Source organism: Peromyscus eremicus, chromosome 8a (assembly GCF_949786415.1).
Source record: "Peromyscus eremicus chromosome 8a, PerEre_H2_v1, whole genome shotgun sequence".
In the NCBI taxonomy this organism is placed as follows: Eukaryota; Metazoa; Chordata; class Mammalia; order Rodentia; family Cricetidae; genus Peromyscus; species Peromyscus eremicus.
The window spans coordinates 44705447-44730599 of record NC_081423.1 but is presented as its reverse complement, the minus strand read 5'-3'; the positions used below and the strand labels follow the sequence as shown (position 1 = coordinate 44730599).

Sequence of the window (25153 nt, the reverse complement as noted above, 5' to 3'; positions counted from 1 at the left end):
GATCCCTGGATCTAGAGTTTTAGGCTGTTGTGGGCTGCCGAGCTGCTGAAGTGGGTGCTAGGAACCAAACTGTGGTCCCCTGGAAGAACAGGAAGTGCTCTTAACTGCTAAGCCGTTTTTCCAGCCCTTTCTTCAGTTATTTTAGTGGTTCTGGGTAGAGCCCAGAGCACTCAGTACTTTAGGCAGGTACTCCAGGGTTGAGCTTTGCCCACTAGGCCCGGAACAATGATTTTAAGCGTAGTGTTCCAATCTTTGGAAACTGGGAATGGTGACTTTCACTTGTAATCCCAGCACCTAAGAGGCTGAGGCAGGAGGACCGCCACAAGTTTGAGCTGAGCCTGATCTATATGGTGAGTTCAATGTGGGCTATAGAGTGAGGCCCTTTTCCAAAAACAGTAACCACAGACCCTTTGGTGAAGTCACTGAGTTTACAGCATTCCCTGTCCGCAGGCTCTCAATCTTTCCCTTACTCCCAGAGTAATCTGGGGTCATGGTGCTCGTGATCCTGGTTTTCCTCTTCTGCAAAGCAGGAATGCCACTGCTGACCCCAAAGTATTGTCACGAAGATGACTTTAGGAAAGAAACTTGAAGGAGGGTGGTCTGCTTCCAAATGGGGTTGGGCAGGAAGAATGGCATGGACTTATACAATACCTTGTATATGATAGGGAGGGCCTCCCCCATCTCCTCAACACTTCCCGATCTCCTGCAGGGTAGCAGGTCACATCTTTATCTGTGTCCAGTTCTCTTTCCAAGCCTGCCTCAGGCCAGCAGGATGGCCCATCAGGTAATGGTGCTTGCTGCCAAGTGTAACAAGCTGCGTTCCTTCCCTGGTCCCACAGAGTGGAAGGGAGAGAGCTGACTCCCATAAGTTGTCCTTTGACCTCCAAGTACAGACCTACACACACAAATAAACGTAATTAAAAAAAAAAAAAAAAGGATGTGGAAAATGTCAAACTCTTCTAAGGTGTCAGGGCTACAGCTGCTCAGTGTTGTGGCATCTGACTGTAGCTAATTCCTTTATTAAGTCTCAGCACATAACTCAGGCTGGCCATGAATTTAAGATGTTCCAGTCTCAGCTTCCCAGTGGTATGATTACAGGTCTGGGCCATCATTCCTGGCTTCCTAATTAAAAATAAAAAAAAAAATAGTTTTTTAAAAGATTTATGTATTTGAGCTGGGTGGTGGTGGCACATGCCTTTAATCCCAGCACTTGGGAGGCAGAGGCAGGTAGATCTCTGTGAGTTCGAGGCCAACTTGGTCTACAAATCGAGTTCCAGGACAGCTAAGAGCTGTTACACAGAGAAACCCTGTCTCGAAAAACAAAACAAAACAACAAAAAGATTTATTTGAATGTTTTGCTTGTATATATGTAAGCAAAATGTACCACATGCATACCTAATTTAGAGGAAAGTGCTAGATTCCCTGGAACTGGAGTTACGGATGGTTGTGAGTCAACAAGTGAGTGCTGGGAACTGAACCTGGGTCCTCTGCTGAAGCAGCAAGTGGTCTTAACCATTGAGCCATCTCTTCATCCTCAGAAAGGTAAAATTTAATAACTTTATTATTTATCTTTCATTCATGTAAATGTAGGGGCTTCAGAGATGGCTAAGGGCACTTGCTGCTCTTGCAGTGGCCTGGGTTTGATTCTCGGCAACTGCATGATGGCTCACAACAGTCTATAACTCAGGTTCCACGTGATCTGATGCCTTCTTCTGACCTCTGTAGATACCAGCCACACTTATGGCACATGCACATACATGAGGCCAAAATCTCATACAAATAATTTTTTTTTTAAAATTTACCTTCTTAGTTATAATTGATGCCTGTCTGGTGTGTCCTGAAGAAGACTCCTGGGCTTTTCAGAGGTGGTGGTATAATTCTTTTTTTTTTTTTTAATTCAAAGGTAGCTTAGCCTACCAAGGACCAAAATTCCATAAATCTCTCCCACCTTATTAAACTTTTATACAAAGGAATGCAAATCTGTTAGTGTCCCTTACCTGGTAAAAATTGTATGCAAACCTCCTACCTCCATTCCAGGAACTTGATGACTCTTTTCCTCCTTTCTTCCTTTCCTTTGTCCTTTTAAAATTAAAATCTGAAATATTGTGATGCTGGGCGCCAGCCAATGGGGGAAAGGTCACAGCCACCACTCGAATAAAGACTAAAGCCTGGTTTGGACTCTGTCGTACTCCTCTTTTAAGAATGAAATTGTCTTGCTGAGTCATTTTTGCCCCGAGAATATTTGTTTCTAACAGCAGGGACAGAAGCACAGCTCCACTCGGTCACCATATAAGGCAGCAACAGAAAGCTGGGAAGTGGTGGTGCACACCTTTAATCCCAGCACCTGGGAGGCAGAGGCAGGAGGATCTTGAGGAGCTCAAGGCTAGCCTGGTCTACAGAACGATTTCCAGGATAGCCAGGGATACACAGAGAAACCCTGTCTTGGAAAACAAAACAAAACAAAACAAAACAAAACAAAACAAAACAAAACAAAACAAAACAAAACAGAGCACAGATAGGGACATTCCCCTCATTGAAAAAAAAAAATTCCAGGATGGAGGGAACGTTCCCATTGTTGAAGAAAATTCTTGGATGGAGGATGGAGCTGGGGGAGCATTTGCCTAGCATCTACAAGAGCCTGGGCTCGATCTCCAGCATTTCCCCAGACTTCCAAAAATCAGAAGATTTAGACAGTAATGTCGTCTATGCCTGGGTAATGATGTTACAGTTCATCCTGAGACAGGATAGAAAGACAGGAGAAATGAGCCCCTCACTCAAGAGTCTGGTAGATATCCGTCACCAGGACAGGCTACTTGCTAGACTTGGTGGCACAGGCTTTTAATCTCAGTACTTGGGAGGCAGAGGCAAAAGCAGGCAGATCTCCGAGTTTGAGGTCAGCCTGGTCTACATAGCTGAATGAAAACATGAGATAAAAGGAAGCCATGACTGCTCTCAAAGGGTGGAGAAGATTTTTATTGTAGCTGTAAGGGAGAAAGCAGGCAGAGGGGAGAGTCCAGGCTGAACATGGCTGGCAGGCTAAACCCGACCATGAGAGGGGAGACGGGGAGGAGGAGCAAGAGAGGAGCTGTTGACCCAGAGAGGTGGCCAAGGCCAAAAGGCCCGGCCAGAGACCATAGGAAAAAATGGCTGGGTTGTATAGGACTCAGGCTGGCGAGGGGAGGGGGGGGAGGGGAGAAGCCCAGTTCCTGGGAGGGAGAGGTTTAGGGTAGGGGGCGGGGTGAGAAGTGCTAGGAGGAGACACAGATACTGAAGGATGCTGGGCGAGCCAGCCAGCATCTGATTTGATATGTTAATAGACAACTCAGCCTTTTGTCCTGGGCTTCTGAGACCTAATAACAGTGAGTTCCAGGCCAGCCACAACTCTGTAGTGAGAATCTGTCTTAAAACAAGCCAACTTCTTCATAAACTCCAACTCTGCTTCACACTGGCTCACCCTCAAATTATTTTCTGCTGGGAAGAATCCTGGCTTCAGAGTTAGCAGGGATGGAGGCACAGCTCTGTTCTGTCACCTACAGCAACTGCAGATATTCCCTCATCATCATCATCATCATCATCATCCCCCCACCACCACCCGTGTAGCCTTGGCTATCCTGTTGACCAGGCTGGCCTCAAATTTACAGAGATCCTCCTGCTTCTTGTCCCCTGAGTGCTGGGATCCAAGGCGTGTACCACCACAGCCTGGTCATTCTCTCAGTCTTTTAGGATGCTTGACTCAGATAAACCAGTCCCTTGGCTGGGTGTGGTGACACACACCTTTAATCCCAGCTCTTGGTAGGCAGAGGCAGGGGGATCTCTGTGAGTTCCAGGCAAGTCTGGTCTACAGAGTGAGTTCAGGGACAGCCAGAGCTACATAGTGTATCCAAAACAAAGTATATCCAAAACAAACGAAAACCCAATCAACCAACGAAACAAACCAAAACCCCCCAAACCAAAACCAGACCCTTGGCTTTGGACCAGAAAAGAATTTCTCGACAAGTCAGCATGAAGTCTAGGTTAGAGATCACCCCCCCACACACACACACACACAGGGTTTCTGTGTGCAGCCTTAACTGTCCTGGAACTCACTCTGTAGATCTTGCTGGCCTCGAACTCACAGAGATCCACCTACTTTTGCTTCCCAAGTGCTGGGATTACAGGCATGGGCCACCACTCCTAGTCTTATTTGACATTTGTGTTTGCCTATATTTCTTTTTTTTTTATTTGTTTATTTTTTTTCTATTATCAGCTTGATACAGTACAAATTCTTATCCTAATAGTGAAATGTTTCACTGAGGCATGCCCAGTGATTGAGTAAAACCAAAACTTATTATAAGCCACAGTCATCCTAGGGTCCCCCCTGCTATATAGCCTCCCTGGTTCTGTGGGTTGCAGTCTGATTGTTCTTTGCTTTATATCTAGAATCCACATGTGAGTGAGTACATACCATGTTTGTCCTTCTGGGTTTGGGTTACCTCACTCAGGATGATATTTTCTAGTTCCATCCATTTGCCTGCAAATTTCATGCTGTCATTGTTTTTCTCTGCTGAGTAGTACTCCATTGTGTATATGTACCACATTTTCTTAATCCATTCTTCAGTTGACGGGCATCTAGGCTGTTTCCAGGTTCTGGCTATTACCAATAGTGCTGCTATGAACATAGTTGAGCATGTATCTTTGTGGTATGATTGAGCATTCCTTGGGTATATGCCCAAGAGTGGTAAGGCCTATATTTCTTTATAAAATAAATACTATGTAGCGAACCTTCACAACAAATGTTATTATTAATTGTGGTGGAATTCTTGGTTCTCAGCTGGCAAAAGGTTTCATCCAGACTCTGGAGTGAGGGCCTCTTCTTTCCCCTTTGTTCCAGAACTTTCGCTTTCTCACATGTCTCAGCTTCACCTTGATGGAAACCCATGAAGAGAATCCCCCCACCCCACCCCAGACAGAGTGCTGGGATTACAGGTGTGCATCACACCGCCCAGGCCCCTGAAGAGAATCTTTTAGGTTGTCTCAGAGTGTGGAGCTGTCTCCATCCTTGTCCACTGCCCCTGTCAGTCTGGGGTTGTAATCATTTTAATGTCGAGTTCTTTTGTCCTCTAAGCTCCTTTCTCCATAATAAAGTTTTTGGGATTGAGAAAACTGACACCCACAGTGTGGCATTTGACATGCCCAGTACTTTGAAGAGAGGGACATTAGAAAGTTGTCAGGGCAAAGCGTCTTTCTGATCCTTTTCTAGCCTGCTTTCTCCTACTCCCTGCTACCCTCCAAGGCAAGCCATAGAGACTAGAATTCCTCTTCACCAACGCCATAAATCCCAGACAAATCTCATCCTGAGAGCTGGTCATGGAGAACTTCTCTGACCTAGCCTGTAGGTCCTGAGACCTTACATTCAAATGCAAGCACAGAGGCAGACAATTTTCTCTGGGTTCTTTGAGTCTTCAATGCTGAAGAGAGCCTGCCACACACATGATCAAATATGCTTTTTTCCCCTCCACCTCTGGTTAATTGGCCTTTTGTTAGAGGGCAGTTGGCTGTTACCTTGTGATAGGGAGGGAAGGAATCACAGACACATCTTTCTCTACCAGATGGACCAGTTCAAAATGGAACTGTAGTTCTCATGGCAAGGCAGGCACATAATATATGATTCATTCATCAATCCAGGGAGACACAGTAGCAGTAAATTATGGGGAGGGGCTTCCAGCATCCAGAACTTTCTCAAGTTAGACTTTCAGGAGAAAAGTGACCATGTGAGCTTGCAAATGTGTTGGGGTGGTCCCCAGCTTTATTATATTTTGGGAAATGGAGAAAAGGACTCTAGATTCTCCGCTTTTTTTTTTTTTTTTTTTGAGACAGTGTCTCTGTGTAACTCCAGCTGTTCTGGAATTTGCTCTGTAGACTAGACTGACCTTGACTTTAGGGATCATTCTGCCTCTGCCTCCCTCCCAAGTACTCCCAAGGTGTGGCCACCACTGCCCAGTGATTCCCTGCTTTTGAGGCCCGTGAGATTTTTTTTTTTTTTTTAATTTCCACATGGGTTCTTTATGGGGAAAATGAATTTATGGCTCAGAGGAGTACAATGACCTGTGAACTGTCCTTCAGTGAACAAAAGCAGAATAAGGTTTCTGGGCACAGACTGGCACCACTGATTGGGCGGTGGTCCACAAGCCCTTAATCCAGCACTGGGGAGGTAGAGGTGGAATGACCCCTGAGTCTGAGGCCAATCCTGTCTAGAGAGTGAGTTCCAGGACAGTCGGGCTACACAGAGAAACCCTGTCTCGAAAAACAAAATAAAACAAAAAAGTAGTGCCCTCTGCCCTCCTCTTGAGCTCTGATTTATCCTAGGCCCTGTTATGAGTGCTATCTGCTTATCTGCTTTGAGGTCTAGCCTCTAGTTCTGGCCTTCCCAGAACCTCCCTCAGGGAAGGCGGGGCCCTGCTTGCCTCCTTGTGGTAGGCTCTCCTCTCCTCTCCGGCCTGTAGGCCTGTCTCTGTGTGAAGCTCATAGCTTTCCTTACCAAGAAGTGCTTCACGTTGCTTTGCTGGGTGCTTAAGAGTGAGCCTGCAGGCCTGCACTTGGGGTTGCTAAGTCTCAGGGTCCTGGTGAGCCGTGGGCGACTCAGGGGGCCGTAGATTCTACTTGTTCAGAGTGTTCAGTCACCTGGGCTGCCTACTGAAGGTTCTGGACTCAATATTTTTATTGAAATACAACGTACACACGGAAAAGCACACAAATCCGAAGTATGTGTAAGTGAATCCTCATGAACACATTTGTAGCTAAATAAATCAACCCTGTCAGGCGCCTGGCCTTCTTCCGGTCGTTGCTTCACAACAATATTTTCCACATGCTAGTGGAAAGACTAAGAGGCCTTGGTTCTGAGCAGGCTAGGCGGGGTTCAGTGCTTGCGGACTCAAGGAAGGAGTGTGGATTGAGGGTTAGGATAGTATGTATGCCCTGGGGAATTGCTGAGGTGGGGGTGTGTGTGCAGGGCTCTGATTTAGGGCTGCATAAATTTGCTTGGGTTTGTGTGATAGCAGGAGCTATTTAGAGGAGGCCTTAGGGGCACATGTGGGCGGGGCGGACAGGGTTGGAGGCGGGGCCTAGGGCTTAGGAAGGGCGGGGCCAATGATTACGGGGCGGAGCCTCGGAGCTCGGAGGGGAGGGGCTTGCGCGCGCGCGCTCGCCGCCGGCGCGCCCCCTCTCGGCCGCCATGTTGGCTGGCGTGTGGGTGTCAAACGCTGCACGGGCTCGGGTCGCTCCCGCCTCTCCAGCGTTGCCGGCGGCTGCAGCCTTGCACTCGCGCGGGCCGGGAACGGAGGTGAGCCGAGACTCGCGGGGCTTGGGGGAGGGGGTAGCTCGGGAGCCGGGGTGGGGCGGGGCGCGGACCTTCCTTCTCTCCAGTGCGTGGACGCCCCTAGAGCACCGGCTTCCCGGTCGCCGGCCGGGGCGTGCACCGTGCGGCCAGCCGGACCCCACCCGACTGGACTGCTCCACCAGGCTCCGCCCCACCTGAGCCCGCTCTGGGCTGGGAGGACGTCAGCCTCTCTCCCGGCTTGGCCGCCTGTCCTTGCCTCACACCTCAGCTCCGGAGCCTTCAGTTTGGGGCAACCCCGCCCCTCCCCAGAGTGTGATCGTCCCCCGGCTCTCCCCTCGCCCGGGACTGGCCCCCTTCAGGGGGTCGAGGGAGGGCTCCCCTTATCCACGTCCTTCTCGCCCCGGGGACTGGGTTCCCCTCCCCGGCCCCCACTCCACAGCACAGCGGGGACGGGGGCGGCGGAGCCAGGCTCCAGCTGCCTTTTGTTCCGCGTGGGATGGCAGAGACCCGGCGGCCCTGTTGGGCGAGTCCGGGTGGGCGAACCGCGCGTGGGGCCGGCCTCTTCCGGGAGACCCTCGTTCTCCTGTGTGCCGGCTCCCTCGGAGCGCGAGCCGAGCGCGTTGGGAGAGGCAGGCCATTCCTAGAGGAGTCCCGGCCAACAGGTTTTTGTTTGCAACCTGAAGTTGGCCCAGTGGCTTTGCAGGGGGGCTGGCCGCCGGAGCTCCCTAGAAACCCCAGCACCGAAGGTGTAAGTCCGTTCCTCCGTCTCGGCCCTCAGTCTCTCCCGGCAGCCTCTTCACTTTAGTACTGCCTTGGGGCGCATTTGAAGTCTGTTTCAGAAAGGATAGGGTTTAACCATTCCTATGATTTTTGACAAGGGGAACTGAGGCCCAAAGGTGCGTTAGTTTGCCCAAGGTCATCCAGTGATAGGGTGTCAGCGTCATAGATGGAAGTCCCATCTCCAGGACACTCCACAGCACTTAAGAATTTCTTTAAAGATACGATGAGAATTCCAAATTGCTTGCCTGTTATTTTTAACATTCACACAAGAAAATGGGCAGGGACAGATGAGGAAGACGTGTGAATTCTTTTGCACACTCGAGAAAATACCCTGTGAAATGATTAAGTAAGGTGAATCGACGTCCCCATTATTATGTAATATAATAAAGACTTAGCAGGAACTTTGTGGTCTTGTAACTCTGGATAGTGATAGCGGTAGATTCTGGATCCAGAAGGCAGTGATAGGCTGTGCGGTAGATTCTGGATCCACAAGGCAGTGATAGGCTGTGCGTTGGTAATTAAGCTTTCCATCTATATTTCCTTGGTAATGAAGCTCTCATCTGTATTTAAATGAGCATGGGAGGAACTGCAGTTTGCTTCTGAAGGGTGTTTGTGACTAATGATTGTTGGGGAAGCACCTGTAGGTCTCATCTTTTATTTGTATGTTTGCTTGCTTTTGTTATAGTTTGTGACGGGGTCTCCCTAGATAGTCCAGTCTGGCCTTGAACCCACAGAGACCCACCTGCCTCTGTCTCCTGGGTGGAGGGATTAAAGGTGTGGGCCACCACACCCAGGCTGCTTTTACGTCTTTAAAGTTTGTTTTCCTAGCTTTAAAATTAGGCTAATTATCTGTAACTGCCTGACTGGACTCTTGTTTTGTAAACATGAGTTGCAAAGTACTATACCACATGGGTTGCTGGATCAGGAGCAACTTTGAGTCATTTTGTGGGGTATTTGGATTTCTGAGCCCTGAGATGGAAGGATTGGGGGGGGGGGGACTCTTTTGAGATCTCTCTTCCCTAAAGGGTATGTGGTGCCAAACATCTGAGTTACAAAGAAATGTGAAACTTAAAAAATTGTGTGTGTGTGTGTGTGTGTGTGTGCACCTGTTAAGTGTAGGTGCCCCCTGAGTGCAGAAGAGGCCGTCAGATCCTCTGGAGCTGGAGTTACATTTGGTTGTGAGCTGTATTTCTGGTTCTTTGGGAAAAAACAAAAACAAAAACAAAAAAAACAAACAAACTGTATGTGCTCTTAATCGTTGAGCATTCTTTCCAGCCTATATATTTGAAAGTTTGAAGTGACTATACCTGGCATGGTGTTTAGAGTCTTAAAAAATGGCCCATCCTTTGTAGAAACCCTCTGTTGAAATATGGCCGCCTCTTATGTAATCTTTCATCATGAGTGGATTTCCCAAGAGTGGAGATTCTGATAAGAGTCCTGTGAAAGTAGTTGAAAAGTTTTGGAGACTCTGATTTATTTGAATGGCTTGTTTTTCTGGAAATTAAAGGAACTTTGTGGTAACTTTCAGTTCCTTGTGGATTAAAGCATGAAAAGAATGAATTTCATTCAACTGCACACTGGTGGTGGTAGAGCTTCCTGTCTTGTTGATAGGGTGTGATTGACTTGAGTGAGCCCTAGCTGACCCTGAGTGCTGAATTCGGAGGATTCCCCACCACCACCACCACCAAAAGGGTCTCACTGTGTAATCCAGGTTGGCCTGGAATTTAATTCTCCTGCTTCACCCTTCGCCAGTGATGGGCTACCATGCTTGGTCCTTGGTCTGGTGGTCTTTGAACTTAAGTGTATTTGGGTTTAAGCAAACTTCTCTGTCAAGCCTTGGCCAGCTACCAATGTTTGGGCCTGTCTTCCTCTGCTCTCCCAGCCTCCCCACCACACACAGTCTGTGAGAGTACTCTGGGCATTTTGAGACTGTGATACTTTGAGGCTAGTAGTTACCCTGTCTTTCTTTACTTTTCCAAGGCCCAGTTCAGTCTGTGACATACAATAGTGTTCAGTAAAGGTCTTTAATAAGTAGTCCTTCGGCCAGGACAGAGTTTTTATGATTCTGTACCACAGGCTCCACTGTTTAGCCTTGCTCTGCATAAACCACTACTGTTGGCCCAGCTGTATCATGAAATGACTGTCCAGCTGATTTCTTTTTTCTTTGTTTTTCCCTGCAGTGTTGGGAATTGAACTTAAGGCCTTACACATGCCAGACAAAGTACTCTGCCACTGAGTCATATTCCCAGCCCTCCAGCTGATTGAGTTTTTGAAAATTGATAAACTTGCTGATAAGTCAGTCAGTGGATATGTAGCTTTGGCTGGCCTGGAATGCAATATGTAAACCGGGTTGGCTTGGTGCTGGGATTAAAGACATTTGCCACCATGACCAGCTTTCTTAGTTTAAAAAGAGAGATTTATTTCTTTTTTTTATTTTTTATTTTTATTTTTTGGTTTTTTCGAGACAGGGTTTCTCTGTGTAGCTTTGCGCCTTTCCTGGAACTCACTTGGTAGCCCAGGCTGGCCTCGAACTCACAGAGATCCACCTGGCTCTGCCTCCCGAGTGCTGGGATTAAAGGCGTGCGCCACCACCGCCCGGCTGAGAGATTTATTTCATTGTTTATTATGTTATTACTTGTGTGTGTTTCTATGTATGTGCATGTGGGTGCAGTGCTCTCAGAGGCTAGAGGGAGTGTGGGATACTCTGGAGCTGGAGTAAGGGGCAGCCATGAGCTTCTGGACATGGGTACTAGGGACTGGTCTTGGATCCTCCGAAAGAGCAACACATGCTCTTAATTTAGCCATATCCTCAACCCCAAAATTTTATTTTCTTTTTTTGGGGGCGGGGACTTGGTCTCTATGTAGCCCTCAGGCTGGGCCTGAAATCACAAATCTCTGCCTCCCAAGTATGGAGATTAAAGGTATGTGCCACCATGCCTGGCCTAGAATTTTCTGTCTTAGTTTGTTTATAGTGCCTAAAAATAAAAACTTAGAAAAACAAGTGTAGAGAAACAAATGTCTGCCGTTAAGTGTGTATCCAGCCACTTTATCTAAAGGTATGTTTGACCATACCTGTTTTCAGTCTGATGATTGAGGAAGCTCAGGTCCCAAAGTCTTGAATAGCCACTTTCATTAGAGCCTAGGACTGGGATTAACACCTCTGTGTCAGTGGAAACCCTGAGATCTACTAGGTTAAGCTGCAGGACTCAGGTAGTTGGTATTTACACTGGTTTGAGTCCCAGTCCTGGGTTCGTTCCATTTACTCTAGCTACTCTAGTAAAACATCCTGTAGAGGAGGTTACCTTCCTGATTCCTTGAAAGGCTGAGAATTGTGAATGAGTTAAAGTTCCTGGCTTTCTTTCTCCAAACCTTAGGATCTGTGGAAGTACTGTGATGTCAGTATTTGATGGGCTACTTTATATGATAGATGTTTTATTTAGGTTTGATTAAAAAAAAAGCATGCTTTTTTTGAGCTAGAGCTCTACTTCCCTAGAGTGTATTGGATTCTTCTGGTGACTCTCCCCGCACTGTTGGGTATTCGATTGGGCTTTGTTCCTGGATTTGGAAAGGCCTTTTCCTGATTCCTCTTCCTGTGGATCTTAGTCCAGGCAGTGTGCATTTAAGGGTGTTCTAAAGAGAGAACAGGTAACTCAAGCTCTCTCTCTTTGTTCAAAGCAGTGCAAGGAGCTGGTCCTTAGGGACTCTAGCTTTTGGTCATGTAACTCAGCTGACAAATGGAATTGGGAGAAACAAGCTCTTCCTAAGGGATGGCTGGCCATCTAGGGCTAATGCATGATGTGAATTTAAAAGCATTTATAATTAATCACTTCTGAATGCAGGCTGCATCCTTCTCTGCTCTCACCCTTCTTTGATAATGTCATTGTCACATTGCTCTCATAGTGGCTGAGAGAACCTAATGGCATAGTTTGGCTGCCACAGCCTGGTGGCAGATTGCTTTGAAGTTGGGCATGGGGTCTAGTGGGCCTTCTGGCTGGTTGGGGTAGGGCCCGTCCATTATTGAGCTTTGATTTGCTCTACCCCTAAAGGGAGACCAACAAGGAATACTTCATGGAAAAGATGCTCATCGACTCTCTAATTTGCTGTGCATCACTATTCCCTAGAGGGTTGGTTTCAGCTGGTTGCCAGACTCCACCCCGGAGTTTCCAATTCAGTAGATAAAGCCTAACAACACTTTGTGTGTGTGTGTGTGTGTGTGTGTGTGTGTGTGTGTGTGTGTGTGTTTTTCTTTGATAGGGTCCTGTGTAGCCTAGGGTGGCTTGAATTTGCTGTGTAGTTAAGGATGACTTTGAAATTAGTCTGGAGTTACAGGTGGTTGTGAGCTACCAGACATGGGTACTGGGATCCAAACTCACATCCTCTAGGAGAGCATCAAGTGGTGCCCTTAACTGCTAAGGCATCTCTGCAGCCTCTGTCTTGTCTGTCTGTCTGTCTATCATCTATCATCTATCTGTTTGTGTGCACATACCATAGTGTGTGTGTGTGTGTGTGTGTGTGTGTGTGTGTGTGTGTGTAGGTCAGAGGACAACTTGGGAGTCAGTTCTCTTCCACCATGTGGGTTCTAGGGCTACAACTCAGGTTGTCAGGCTTCGTGGCAAGTGTCTTTACCTCCTGAGTCATCTCGTTAGCTCAGAGAATGTACATTTTTAACCAGTTTCTATATGTTACTGGTGCTGGCAGTTCGGGGACTAGTCTTTGGAATCCTGGCCTGAGGACTCAGAGAGAAGGCGTGTGAGGTGTCTAGCACCAGCTGGCGGTGCAGAGGAAACTCAGAATGTTTCTAAATATTGCTCTGAAGATGGCGGTGTGGTATTTGGAAAGGAATTTGGGTTCACTGAGCACTGTTCTTTGTTTTTTCTGATTATGATTTGGACTATGGTCACAGGCATTTTTCTTCTGTGAGTTAGTTGGATCATTTTCTTTAAAAAGACAGTTATGTGAGATGGCGGTAAATCCCAGATCCTGTTGGAAAAGCAGGTTCACCATCCTTACATGGCTGGCATGGTGCTGTTTAGGCCTTTTAGGAATGCACCTTGGAGAGGTTGTGGTTGGTCTTTGTGGGCAGAAGCCCTCAGGGTCATTAGCCATCAGTCCCCGTGTTAATGAAAGAAAGTCACTTCTCCATTCAGATTGATTTAATATTCTTTGGTGTTTAGAGTTTGAGGAAAAAAATTAATTTTTCCTCCTATCACCATTTCTCTTGCATTTTGAAAAAAAAAAAACCAAAACTGTGACTCGGAAGGGTTTGGCAACCTGTACCAGGCCTCTCAGTGAGTGTATTTTGTTGTGTGTGTGGAGTGTGTGTTGTCTATGGTGTGTGTGGGGGGTGACTGTGGTATGTATGGTGGTGTGGTGTGGCACATGCATGTGATATACTCCTGGGAGTGCATATAGAGGCCAGAGCAGGACTTTTCAAGTGTCTCTTGCTCTACACTTTGTCTTGAGAAAGAGTCTTTGAACTGAACTCACAGCTTATCATTTTGGCTGGGCTGGCTGGCCAGGGAATTCTTGGGATCTGCCTGTCTTCTCCCACCCGTGCTGGGGTTCCAGGCCTGTGCTGCTGTGCTCAGCTTTTTACATGGCTTCTGGGATTCGAGTTCTCATCCTAGAGTAGAGCTTGTGTTCTTACCCACTGAGCCATCCCTCCAGCGACTATCTTACAGCCACTTGAGTCAAACTGAGAACCATATTGTTTGCTCTCCCTCACCCTGAGGTGTGCTGTGTGTTTCTGTGGCCTGGCTGTCCCCTCATGGCAGTCCTAAGCGTGGCTTTTTCACAGATTAAGTGCTCTCAGTCTGGGAGAGGGAGCTTGGCAATGTGCTTGAATTCAGTCTGACACTAGTCTGATTTTGAAATTTTATGAAGTCATTTCTGTGACAATAGCTCACCTCATCACACCACTCAGGAAAAACAAAAACAAAAAAACTATACTACCTCTGAGTAGCAACCAGGCGGTGCAGAGGTATGAATATTTGAAAGTTTGTGACAGTAGGCAGGATATTTGAGGTCTGGGGTCAGATTGATGAGTGTAAATGATATGTTTTTTGCTGACACACTTCGTCTGACCAGGAGGACAAAGTTAACAAATGTGAGAAAGTTAGAAGCCAGCAGTGTGTGAACTGTGGTTTTTATTTTTGTCGGGAGGCTAAGACTATAGAATAAGGGGCTGGAGAGATGGCTCAGTGGTTAAGAGCACTGACTTCTCTTCAAGAGGACCTGGGTTCAATTCCCAGCATCCATATGGGAGCTCACAACTGTTTGTAACTCCTCTTCCAGGGGATCCAACATCCTCACACGTATTTTCATGCATGCAGGCAAAACATCAATTAACATAAAATAAAAATAAATTGTTATTTTTAAAGATGTTTATTTATTTATTTATTTATTATGAATACAGTATCCTACCTGCATATACACCTGCAGACCAGAAGAGGACACCAGATCTCATTATAGATAGTTGTGAACCACCACGTGGTTGCTGGGAATTGAACTCAGGACCTCTGGAAGAGCAAGCAGCCAGTGCTTTCTAAATCTCTGAGCCATTTCTCCAGCCCCCAAATAAATAAATTAAAAAAAAAAAAAAGAAGGAATAAAAAAAATCTAGAAGTGTCAGAGAGAAGGTAGGGTTGAGCTGGACCTTGAAGGACAAGGAACATTATGAAGTAAATAGGAAGACATTTCCCATGGGGGCAGCAGGATTGGATTCCTGAGGTGAGGTTGAGTGTGGTGCCCTGTGTATGCATCTTGGTTGTGTGCTCTGTTACATCTGTGTTGCTGTGGAAGGAGGGCGCTTTGTGGCTAAAGAGTTTGGATTTGATGTCCCAGGAGATCTTATTCCTGGTACACCTACAAGTCATGAAGTCTGGGGAGCTTTTTTCTCTCTCTTTAAAAAATGTATCTGATGGGGCTTCTTCCCAGACCAATCATGGAGGGACCATTGATTTTTAGAAGTGCTCGGACAGTTCTAATTGTGTGGATAGAGAGCTGAGCTCTGTCTGTGTTCAGGGCATCCTCTGGGAGTATCAGGGCCTGGGAGATTCCAGGAAGTGGGAGCTAGAGAGAAGAGGAAGCCTGTGTGTTAAAGGAGGTGTGAGTAGTGAGCCCTGAGCTCTCTTAGTCCCAGGCTACAGAGAGGTGGTGGAGCAGATGGAGAAGGAAGATGGTCTCTACCTCGGAGAAGTGGGTAGTTTAGCAAAGGGTAAAGAAAGTAAGTGCCAGAGGAGGGAGAGGGTGTGATTTGTTGTGTAATCCTTACCACCCAGCCCCAGGCAAGGAGCAGGTAGAGCAGGTTCTTATCTCCCCATCAAGGGTTCTTTCTCATACTCCAGATTTTTTTTTTTAACGATTTCAGTAGGCAATATTTGCAAAATTTGTTATTTTATATATTATGGGTGTTTTGCCTGCTTCCGTATTTATGTACCTTGTGCCTGCCTGGTGCCCCTGGAGGCCAGAAGAGGTCATCAGATCCCTGGAGCTGTCTGTAGCTAGAAGTTGTGAGCTGTCATGTGAGTGGTGGGATTGAACCTGGGTCCTCTGGAAGCGCAGCCAGTTCTCTTAATCACTGAGCCACCTCTCCAGGCCCAGTATTTGCAAAACGTAAACTGCAATTCTTTTAATCCACCCCCCACCCCCGCTTTTTTTTGAGATAAAGTCTTACTATATTATATATAGCTTAGATTGGCCTAAAACTTGTGAGCTTGTGATCCTCTTGCTTCAGTCTTGAAAGTGCAGAGTTTAGAGGTGTGTGCTATCATTCTCAGCAAAATCACATGTATTTTTAAAATTTATGTGCATTGGTGTTTTTGCCTGCATGTGTGTCTGTATGAGGGTGTTAGGTACCCTTAGAACTGGAGTTACAGACAGTTGGGAACTGCTGTGTGGGTGCTGGGAATTGAACCCTGGTCCTCTGGGAGAGTGGCCAGTGCTCTTAACCTCTGAGCCATCTCTCCAGCTTCCAAATCATGTATTTTTAAAAGTAAGTTTGTTCAAGACAGTTGTGCTAAAGAGTTTATAACTCTGACATTTAAAGTTACTAGTCAAAAATAACAAGTTTTTACCTAATGTATTTAATGAATGTCATATCACTTACGATGTTTTGGAGAAGAAGTTTATGCCCTTATTTGATGCTTATTACACACATGTACTATGTTTCCTGGTCTGGGATACATGACTGAGTGACTCAAATTTAAGTCCCTGCCTCCATATCTTTGGATCTAAGATGTTGGCTCCTGACAGGGAGAAGTAATGTTGACTCTGGGCATATCAGCAGGTAGAGGAGTAAAAAGTGGTGGTAGTCATTGGTGGAATCCGAGGGTCAGAGCAGGCGTCAGAGGAAGCCATCTGGAAGTTGAATCTTAAAAGTATGGCATTATGGGGAGAGAGGAGAGGAGCAGAGCCCATGGTGCTGTGTTGTGCAGAGGGCTGGTGACCTGGTGTCCAGTTGTGGAGAATGGAAGAGGAAGGCCTAGGCAGGCCTGGCAAAAACTGGATGAGATTGGACTGGTATGGTTTTCAGTCTTTGGGTGTGGTGAGTGGGCAGTGCTGTAGGCCCTCCACCCCATTCCTTACCCGAACAGCCCTCTCTGCTGAAAGCAACAGAGCTTATTTGAAATGGGTTGCTGTGTTATTAAGATCAGCCAGAGTGCCATCTTTTTACAAGTGCTGGGGAGCCAGGTGGCAACAGGGACAGGGCCCAAGGACCTGACAGTGACACTCTGTTCAGTGGCAGTGGGAAGGGTGGGGCTGAAAGAGTTCCTGTCCCACCCTGTTTTCCAGGCCAAAATGGTAGTTTTATCATAGGCTGGTGCTGACATGACATGAATGGTCCTTTGGGACTAGAATGCCTGCCGGAGAATTTTATGGCCATGTGGTGAAGATAAGGAACTTTCTGGTAAGCTTGAGACAAGTGTCAGAGAGATACTATTCCTGACTGGGTACAGGGTATCAGGGAGATGAGATGATCCTGGCCTGCAGTTCTTGGTATGGACAAGAGGAAAGCTGTTGGGGAGGATTGAACCACAGGACAATCTGGCTTGACTTCTATGTATGGTGTTTTTTTTGGGTGCTACCTCAGTTTGTTGGCTGTCTTGGGGGTTTAGGCCACAGTGTTGATGGTTCTGATGTGAACTGGGCAGCCAAGGAGGAGAACCCACTTCCTTCCTTTTACTGGCTTTTTAGACCTTCCATATTTCTTTGCTCATGGCCTGCTCTCAGCCAGCTGTGATGGTTCTGACCATCTCACAGCATCAGTGTGACATTGCCTCACCTGCCTCTCACCTCCACTCTAAAGGACCCTTGTGTTTCTATTTGACCCGCTGGGTGATTCAGTGTCTTTCCCTCTCTAGAGTTAGGGGAGAATGCTGCTCTTTGCCCTGTAGTCTGGCATGTTCACAGGTTCTTGGACTAGGCTGTGGATGTCTTTGGGATTAGGCCTTAGGGAGGCCATTCATTGTCCACTATACTTGCCAACATCAAAATCAGATCCTGTGCAGCTTTCCACACTTGCAGCCTCATGGACAAATCAGAACACTTAGCAGTTGGAGGCTGCACTGTTGCTTGGCAACAATGGGTCAGAGCCAGTGTGGGCGCCATCTCTAGATGGGGCTTGTGAGTGCCAGTTCTCTGTAGGCTCCAGCTCTCCCCTGGTGCCCACTCCTTTTCTTCCTCTGCTTGCTCTCCCACTCTGGGAGCACTAGGACTTACCAGGTCCAGTTAGGACAGTGTTCTCTGGTCGGGGTGGATGAGCTGCCACCACCTCGTTTCAGCTCTTCTCTTCACCTCCCACACTTTACCTCATTTCCTGTCCCTAGACTCTTGTCCCAAAGTCTCTCCTTCTGTTTCTACCTGGCACCCACTGTTCCACATCCTCCTGACCCAAGGCCCTGTGTTCTGTACTATCTCTGATGCTATTTTAGGGGTTATTGTTTGTGCTGTGACTCTTGGTTTCCCATCCCCTCCTTTTTTTGGCATCCAGTTGTAGTCTGTAGTATATTCTGGTACCTTCCTCTGGGTATCATGCTTAGAGTTCATGAAAAGCGAGTCCTTATAAGGTCCTTTTGGAGCCGTTTCCATCAGAAGTCAAAATTACACAACAAGCCTGTGGTCAGGCATCTTGATGCCAAGCACTCTCCGAGATCCTGGGAATGCGACAGGAATCTAGTAGACTGCCCTCCATGTAAGACCAGTTCTAAAAGAGGAAGGAAGATAACCAAGAGAAGGGGCAATGACAGTATCAGGGTGCTACTGCCTGTGGGGGTGGGGTCTGCTTCCTGCAGTCCCGAGGCTGGAGGTCCCATCTGTTTACATTGTTTTTAAAGGGTTGTTTCTGGAGCTCTTGTTAAAGGCATTTCCGGCAAAGATCCCCTTGTGTCCAGACATTGCCTGGACCTAGCTGATAACTGAAATTTCAACAGGCCTCTAGAGGGTTTAAGCTAGCCACTTCCTTGTACTCCTGTTTGGCAATCTGAACTGGGACTCAGATTTTCTTTTGAAGGGTCTTCTGTAGAGGGACATGTGTTAAGTAACTCTGAACTCTTGGTTCAGGGTGGGGACATTTGGCAAGAGCTCTTGGCATTTGACAGCTAAGGGCACTTGATGCTTTTATCTATTTAGAGTATAATCCAGAAACTTGGTTATAAATTTGATTTCATTATGGAGGATTCAACAAATAAAAACAGCATAATTTAGTGAAACTCATTAATCAGCTTCAATATTTTATTTTTAAACCCCCTCACCCCCCCAAGACCGGGTTTCTCTGTGAAACAGTCCTGGCTGTCCTGGAACTCAATCTGTAGACCAGGCTGGCCTTGAACTCACAGAGATCTGCCTGCCTCTACCTTCCAAGTGCTGGGATTAAAGGCGTGCGCCACCAATGCCAGGCTTCGAATTCTTGCTTATTCATTTATTTCGTTTTATTTTTTTTTTTCTCTATGTAGTTCTGGCTGTTAGAACTCAATATGTACATCAGATTGGCCTCAAATTCATAGAGATTCACCTTTCTTGGTGTCTATAGTCCTGAGATTAAAGGCATATGCTCATGGCCAGTTCTATTTATTTATTTATTATTATTATTTTAGATTTTTATTTTATTATTTTGTGTGTATGGGTATTTTGCTTGCATATATGTCTGTGCATCACGCGTGCAGTGCCCCTGGAAGTCAGAAGAGGTGTCAGATCTTGGACTCCAGTCCCAGATGATTGTGAGCTGACTGAACCAGGGTCCTCTGGAAGAAAAGCTAACGTTCTTAGTCACTACGCCATCACTCCAGCCACTTTTTTTTTTTTTAATTTAATTTTGAGACAGGGTCTTACTGTGGTAGCTCCTCTGGCTGGCCTGGAACTCACAGAAATTCATTGGTGTGCCTCTGCCTCTGGTTTGGCAAATGCCTTTAATCCCAGCACTCAGGAAGCAGAGGTAGACAAATCTCTGAGAGTTTTGGGCTAGCTTGGTATACATAGTGAGACCTAGATGTACAGAGCCTAGGACAGCCAGGGCTCTGTAGAGAAATCCTGTCTCAAAATAATCATAAAGAAATAAAACAAAAATTTAAAAAGTTATATGCCACCATGCCTAGCTAACGCTGGGTTTTTTGTTTTTTGAGACAGTGTTTCATTGTATAGCCCTGGCATTGCTGGTGCTTACAAAACTTAGACCAGAGTTGGTAGACCTCAAACTCAGAGATCCTTGCAGTGATTAAAGGCATGTGCCACCACACCTGGCTCTAATGTAGGTTTTTATATGCTTCGTGTTCAAAGATGACCTTTTCCAGTTGTGAAATAATGATTATCTCTATACAAAAATAATTGATTTGGGTTGATTTTTTTTTTTTTCATTTTGGTTTTTTGAGACAAGGTTTCTCTGTAGTTTTGGAGCCTGTCCTGGACTAGCCCTATAGACCAGGCTGGCCTCGAACTCACAGAGATCCACCTGCCTCTGCCTCTGCCTCCCGAGTGCAGGATTACAGGCTTGCGCCACCACCACCCAGCTTGGGTTGAATTTTGTTATCACTTCTATTAAGGCAAAACATTAATAAGAATATTGCTGTTTTAATTTTGTTACTGCAAAGTATGTATAAAATTTACCATTGTAACCATATTTGACTGGGGATAGAGGCTTGCACCATCCTGCCTAATCACTGAGCTGTTTTCTAACTCTGGTTTGCCTGATTCAGACATTCCCTGTGCCTGGCATCTTACATCATGTGGCCTTTTGGTTGGCCTCTTTCCAGTTTTCTTCGTATTGTAGCATGGATCAGCACTTTATTTCTTATTATTATTAATTTATGTATGGGTAGCTCTGACAACTTGTTTACCTTCCTATTGATAGTCACTTGAGGTTTTAATTTTGGTTATTGTAAATAGTTGCTATTTTAATTGAACTACATGTTTCTTCATTTGAAATGTGTTGATAGGATGCATGATCAAGAAGAAGGTGTCACATATGAAAGAGTGGGGAGTGGTTTGTTGCTGTTTGTTTCAACAAATACATTTTGGAGGAACTCATGTCTGAAGTGCAGTGTGCATAAAAATGCATGACCGTGCGTGGGGCTCAGGCTTCCTTGGGCTGTCCTTTGTAGATGAGGACTACTGAAGATGCTGCTCTTCTGCCGTAGCTGTGGGGTTAGGATGCGTAAAGGACCTTCTCAGCACTGGGTGGAGAACATGCTATGCAGTCTGAGACTTTGCTCTGCTCTTGAGTTTTCATGAGATCCTGTGAAAGAAAGATTTGCTTTCCTAGGTACCAAGACAGTGCTTTTATTTATATATCTCACAAGGTTTTAGGCTTGTGTTTTTCTGGTCTGTATACTGGGTCCTAGAGATAGGTCAGATCTGTCCTTGTCAACTCAGTGTGGGCTGAGTGGGTGTGATGGGATGGTCTGCATGCTGGGCACTTGTTTCTCATAGGAGGTATTGGGCAGCAGTGTGCTGATAGTAGGCACCCTTCTCAAGGGCTGCTTCTGAGTACTGTCTCTGGGGACTCAGCTCCATTCATAAAGTTGGGGAGCACATCAGACCATGTGTCTAGTTTTGGAGAGTTCAATGGATCATTTATCTCAGGTCCCAGGATAAGGAAAGTCACCCGTGAATCTAACTGGTTTTTCACTTGTCCGTAGAGTGAATCCACTTGACTTGAGGCTTCTAGGAAGCTCATTTTGGAGTCAGTCATTTGTCATTTGGCCTTCACTTTGATTTCTAACCTGTCTTTTTGGTACAGTCTGTCTTTCCCTTCCATTTTTGTTAGCCTGTTTTTTCCTTTGCTCGTTTCTTCTGTTCTATAGTATTCTTTTACCTTTTGGTTAGTGCTTCTGTTGGATTTAGTCAGAGAAGCTGGGCTGGGGAGATTGTGTTTTGTAAGTGCTAATGCTCATCCTCAACTTTAAAAAAACAAAAAAGTATATATTTTACTTTTTGGCTTTTCAAGGTAGCTATTTTGTAGTCCAGGATAACTTTGAACTTGTAGCTGAGACTGGCCTTGAACTTCTAATTCTCTTGCTTCTGCTTTCCAAGTGCTGGGATTATAGATTTGTGCCACCATGCCTTGTTGTGTGTGTGTGGTTTTTTTTTTTGTTTTGTTTTTGTTTTGTTTTTTTTTTGGTTTTTCGAGACAAGGTTTCCCTGTGTAGCTTTGTGCCTTTCCTGGAACTCACTTGGTAGCCCAGGCTGGCCTCGAACTCACAGAGATCCGCCTGCCTCTGCCTCCCGAGTGCTGGGATTAAAGGCATGCGCCACCACCGCCCGGCGTTGTGTGTGTTTTGAGACAGGAACTCATTATGTAGCTGGCTTGAATTCATTGTGTTGATCAGGTTGGACTTGAACTTGTTGCAATTCTCCTGCCTCAGATTCCTGAGTGTTAGGATTAGACTGGAGCCACTTCCCAGCTGCCATATCCTGTTTCAGTGTTCCTGAGGTGGGTCTGAGCAGCAGTGTTTCCAGAGCTCCCCAGAGACATATGCCAGCCTGATTGAGATCTGCTCCTTATGCCAGCAAGGCCCCTTGCTGCTTCTCAGGGACAGAGATAAACAAATTAAGAGTGGCTTTGGGGGACAGTGATGGGACTGGAGGACAGTGGTCTGAGCTGAGAAGCTGGGGAAAGAGGATTGTAATTTCCAGGCTGTGGCTCAGTGGGGCTGCTCTAAGAGTTGTCTGCTTGACAGCATAGGAGGCCCAGCTCCTTCTCAGTGGTTGGCTGCATGTCATTTCTGAGGTCCTTGGGTCCTTGCTGAGTGGTAGCATGCTTTTGTGCCAAGACCTTCCTGCTCATTCAGGACCCATGAGTTGTACTTGGAGCCTAATTTGTGCTTAGTAGAGAATTGCTGGTATGTAAAGGACATTTAAAACACGGCGGCACACCATCTGTAACCTTCACACCTGTAATCTCAGCAGGATGAGGCAGGAGACCAGTTAAAGGTCATTTTTCATTACTAATTTTTGAGGCTCGTCTGCATCTTTTTTTTTTTAATTAAAAGATTTATCTACTTTTGCTTCATATGTATGGATGTTTTGCCTGTGTGTTTGTCTGTGTACTGCACGTGTATCTGGTACCCAAGGAGGCCAGAAGAGGATGTTGGATCTGCAGGAACTGGAGTCAAGGACAGTTGTGAGCTGCCATGTGGGTGCTGGGGCCCTCTGTAAGAGCAGCCAGAGCTCTTAACTGCAGAGCCATCTCTCCAGCCCCACCCCCTTTGGGGGGGGTAGGGGAGACACAAGGTTCTAGCTGGCCTGAAACTCACTATGTAGACCAGGTTGGCCAGAAATCTGCCTGCCTATGCTGGATTAAAAGCATGTGCCACCACACCCAGCTTCATATCAATTCTGAGACCTGTCTAGGCCACAGAAGATCAAGTCTCAAAAAAAAAAAAACAAAATAAAACGACCTTTTAAACAGAACAAGAACAAAAATCCCTTTAGAAACTCATGATGTTTGCAACTAATTGGATCCCTTTTGTGCAGAGGGAAAACAAAAAACAAAAAAACTCAGAAATCCCTCATTTTCTTTTATTTCCTTTTTCTTTTCTTTTTTCTTTTTTCTTTTTTTTTTTTTCCCCCAGCTTTTTCAAGACAGGGTTTCCTTGTGTAACAGCTCTGGCTGTTCTGGAACTGCTCTGTAGACCAGGCTGGTCTCAAACTCAGAGAAATCTACCTGCCTCTGCCTCCCAAGTGCTGAGATTAAAGGTGTGTGCCACCACTGCCCAGGTCATTTTCTTTTCTTTAAAGAAAAATAAATTATTAAAGAAAACACTTTGTTGGTTAAAAAAAATTATATTGGTATAAGAGAAAGCAAGAAACATAATTAACTGTAACCTGACTATAATGTAGATGTTAAACTTTAAAGAAAGAGAAGTAAATATATGTTTAAACCAATACCCCCCACATTCTTTCTCTTCCTGCCAAAACCCAGATTATTGTTTTCATTTAGTTCTTTTTATTATTTATTTATTTATTTATTTATTCCTCTTTCTCTGTGAGACAGGGTCTCTTTTTGTAGCCCTGGCTGTCCTGGAACTCACTGTATAGACCATGTGGCCTTGAACTCAGATCTGCCTGCCTCCCAAGCACTGGGATTAAAGGCATGCGCCACCACACCAGGCCTTAATTTATTTCCTTTGCCTTTGAACAGATATCTTGCTTTATTCCTTCTCTGCTGTCTGATGATGACCAGTTGTTTCCGAAGACCAATTAAAGTCAGCAGTGCTGAAGTAGGCTTTATTCATTCTATACTCAATATGTTTTTTCCAGTCCCCTCTCCCTCACCTCTGTCTCTCCCTTTGCCTCGCTTCTCTCCCCCTAGCCCCACCTTGTCCTACCCTTTCCATTACTATACTAGAGATTGAACCCAGGGCCTTGTGCATGGCAGATGGCCACTCTCCCACTGAGCTATATCCCTAGCTCAAGGTACTGTTGTTTTGTACAAAGTCCCCTAAGATTATTAAGGGTGTAGGGGCCAAGTCTTCCTATATAGGGCTATAACTGACATCCCCATAATGAGACATACAAGAGAAAAGTGTAGCTGACTTCTGCAGTCATCATTTTAAGTGCCAAAGAGCTTTCAGAATGACTGGGGTGTGTCTGTTTTAGCAGACCTGGGGGTCAGATAGAAAGGGTATGGACTTTGTAGTAAAGACCTAGGTGAAGACAATGAGACCCGTCTCTGCTTTCCCTTGGTCTCTCAGTCATGGTGTTTCTTGGTCCAAGGTTTGGGACAGGACTCTGATTTTACATGTCTTAGGACCCTCTGTTGAATAAGGTAAATCAGATTGACTGTGGCTAGCTCCTTGACAGAATAGGGAGTGGGTCAGAGCAGTTGTGGCCTCCTGGTTGATGTATGGCTGATTGGGAAGAAGGGATCTATCTGTTTTGTGACCTGACTTGGGAAAGAGGATCCTAGTTTCCATAACCTGCTCTGGGAAAGAGACAACAGACAGGAGGGTAGGAGAAAGTCAGACGGCTCTTGGTTCTGAGGTCATCCACTGCTCTTCAATTCAAAGTGCTCTGCATGCCAAAGCACCATATTTTGTGGTATCATTTTATGACCTCCAACAGTGATCATTAGAGAAATTTGGAAGTACATACTGTAAGGAAGGCTGAAGTAGAACCTGACCTGAAGGCCTGTCAGCTATGACAGCTGTCAGCTGTGACTACTGTTAACTGAGTTCTGGCTTATTCTGTCAGTCTATTTATTATCACCACCCTCCCACTCTCTTACCCTTGGTCCTGGTGGCTCACTGTCTGTGAGGAGGCCTTCATTGCTTTTCTTCTTTCCTGGGGAGCTGACGTGTGCCCCATTGCTCCCTTGTAGTGGGGTTAGCAAGCCCTGAGAGGCCTGGGGCAGACGGGAGAAAGGTTTTGTGAGACACAGAGGACTTGGTAGCCACCTTTTTAAGAGTTGTGGTAGGAATGAACAGCAATTTGGGGTACTGTGGTACTGTTGCTAGTTGTAGGGTGTGCAGAAAGAGCAGCAGGGTAGGAAGATTAAGGAAGAGTTGTAGAACCAAACTGTTGGCACTGCTGCATGCTTTTTGGAGGCTTCCAAAGGCACACTGG

General features: G+C 46.1%; 1 protein-coding gene across 1 annotated transcript in view; it reads left to right on the top strand.

Annotated features, from left to right (window-relative positions):
* The first annotated feature begins 7176 nt into the window (after nt 1–7176).
* Nucleotides 7177–25153, top strand: part of Epn2 (epsin 2) — a 66055-nt gene continuing 48078 nt past the window's right edge. The window contains exon 1 of the mRNA XM_059270848.1: nt 7177–7318. The gene's annotated coding sequence lies outside the window, so the exon portion shown is untranslated. The remainder of the gene's footprint in view (nt 7319–25153) is intronic.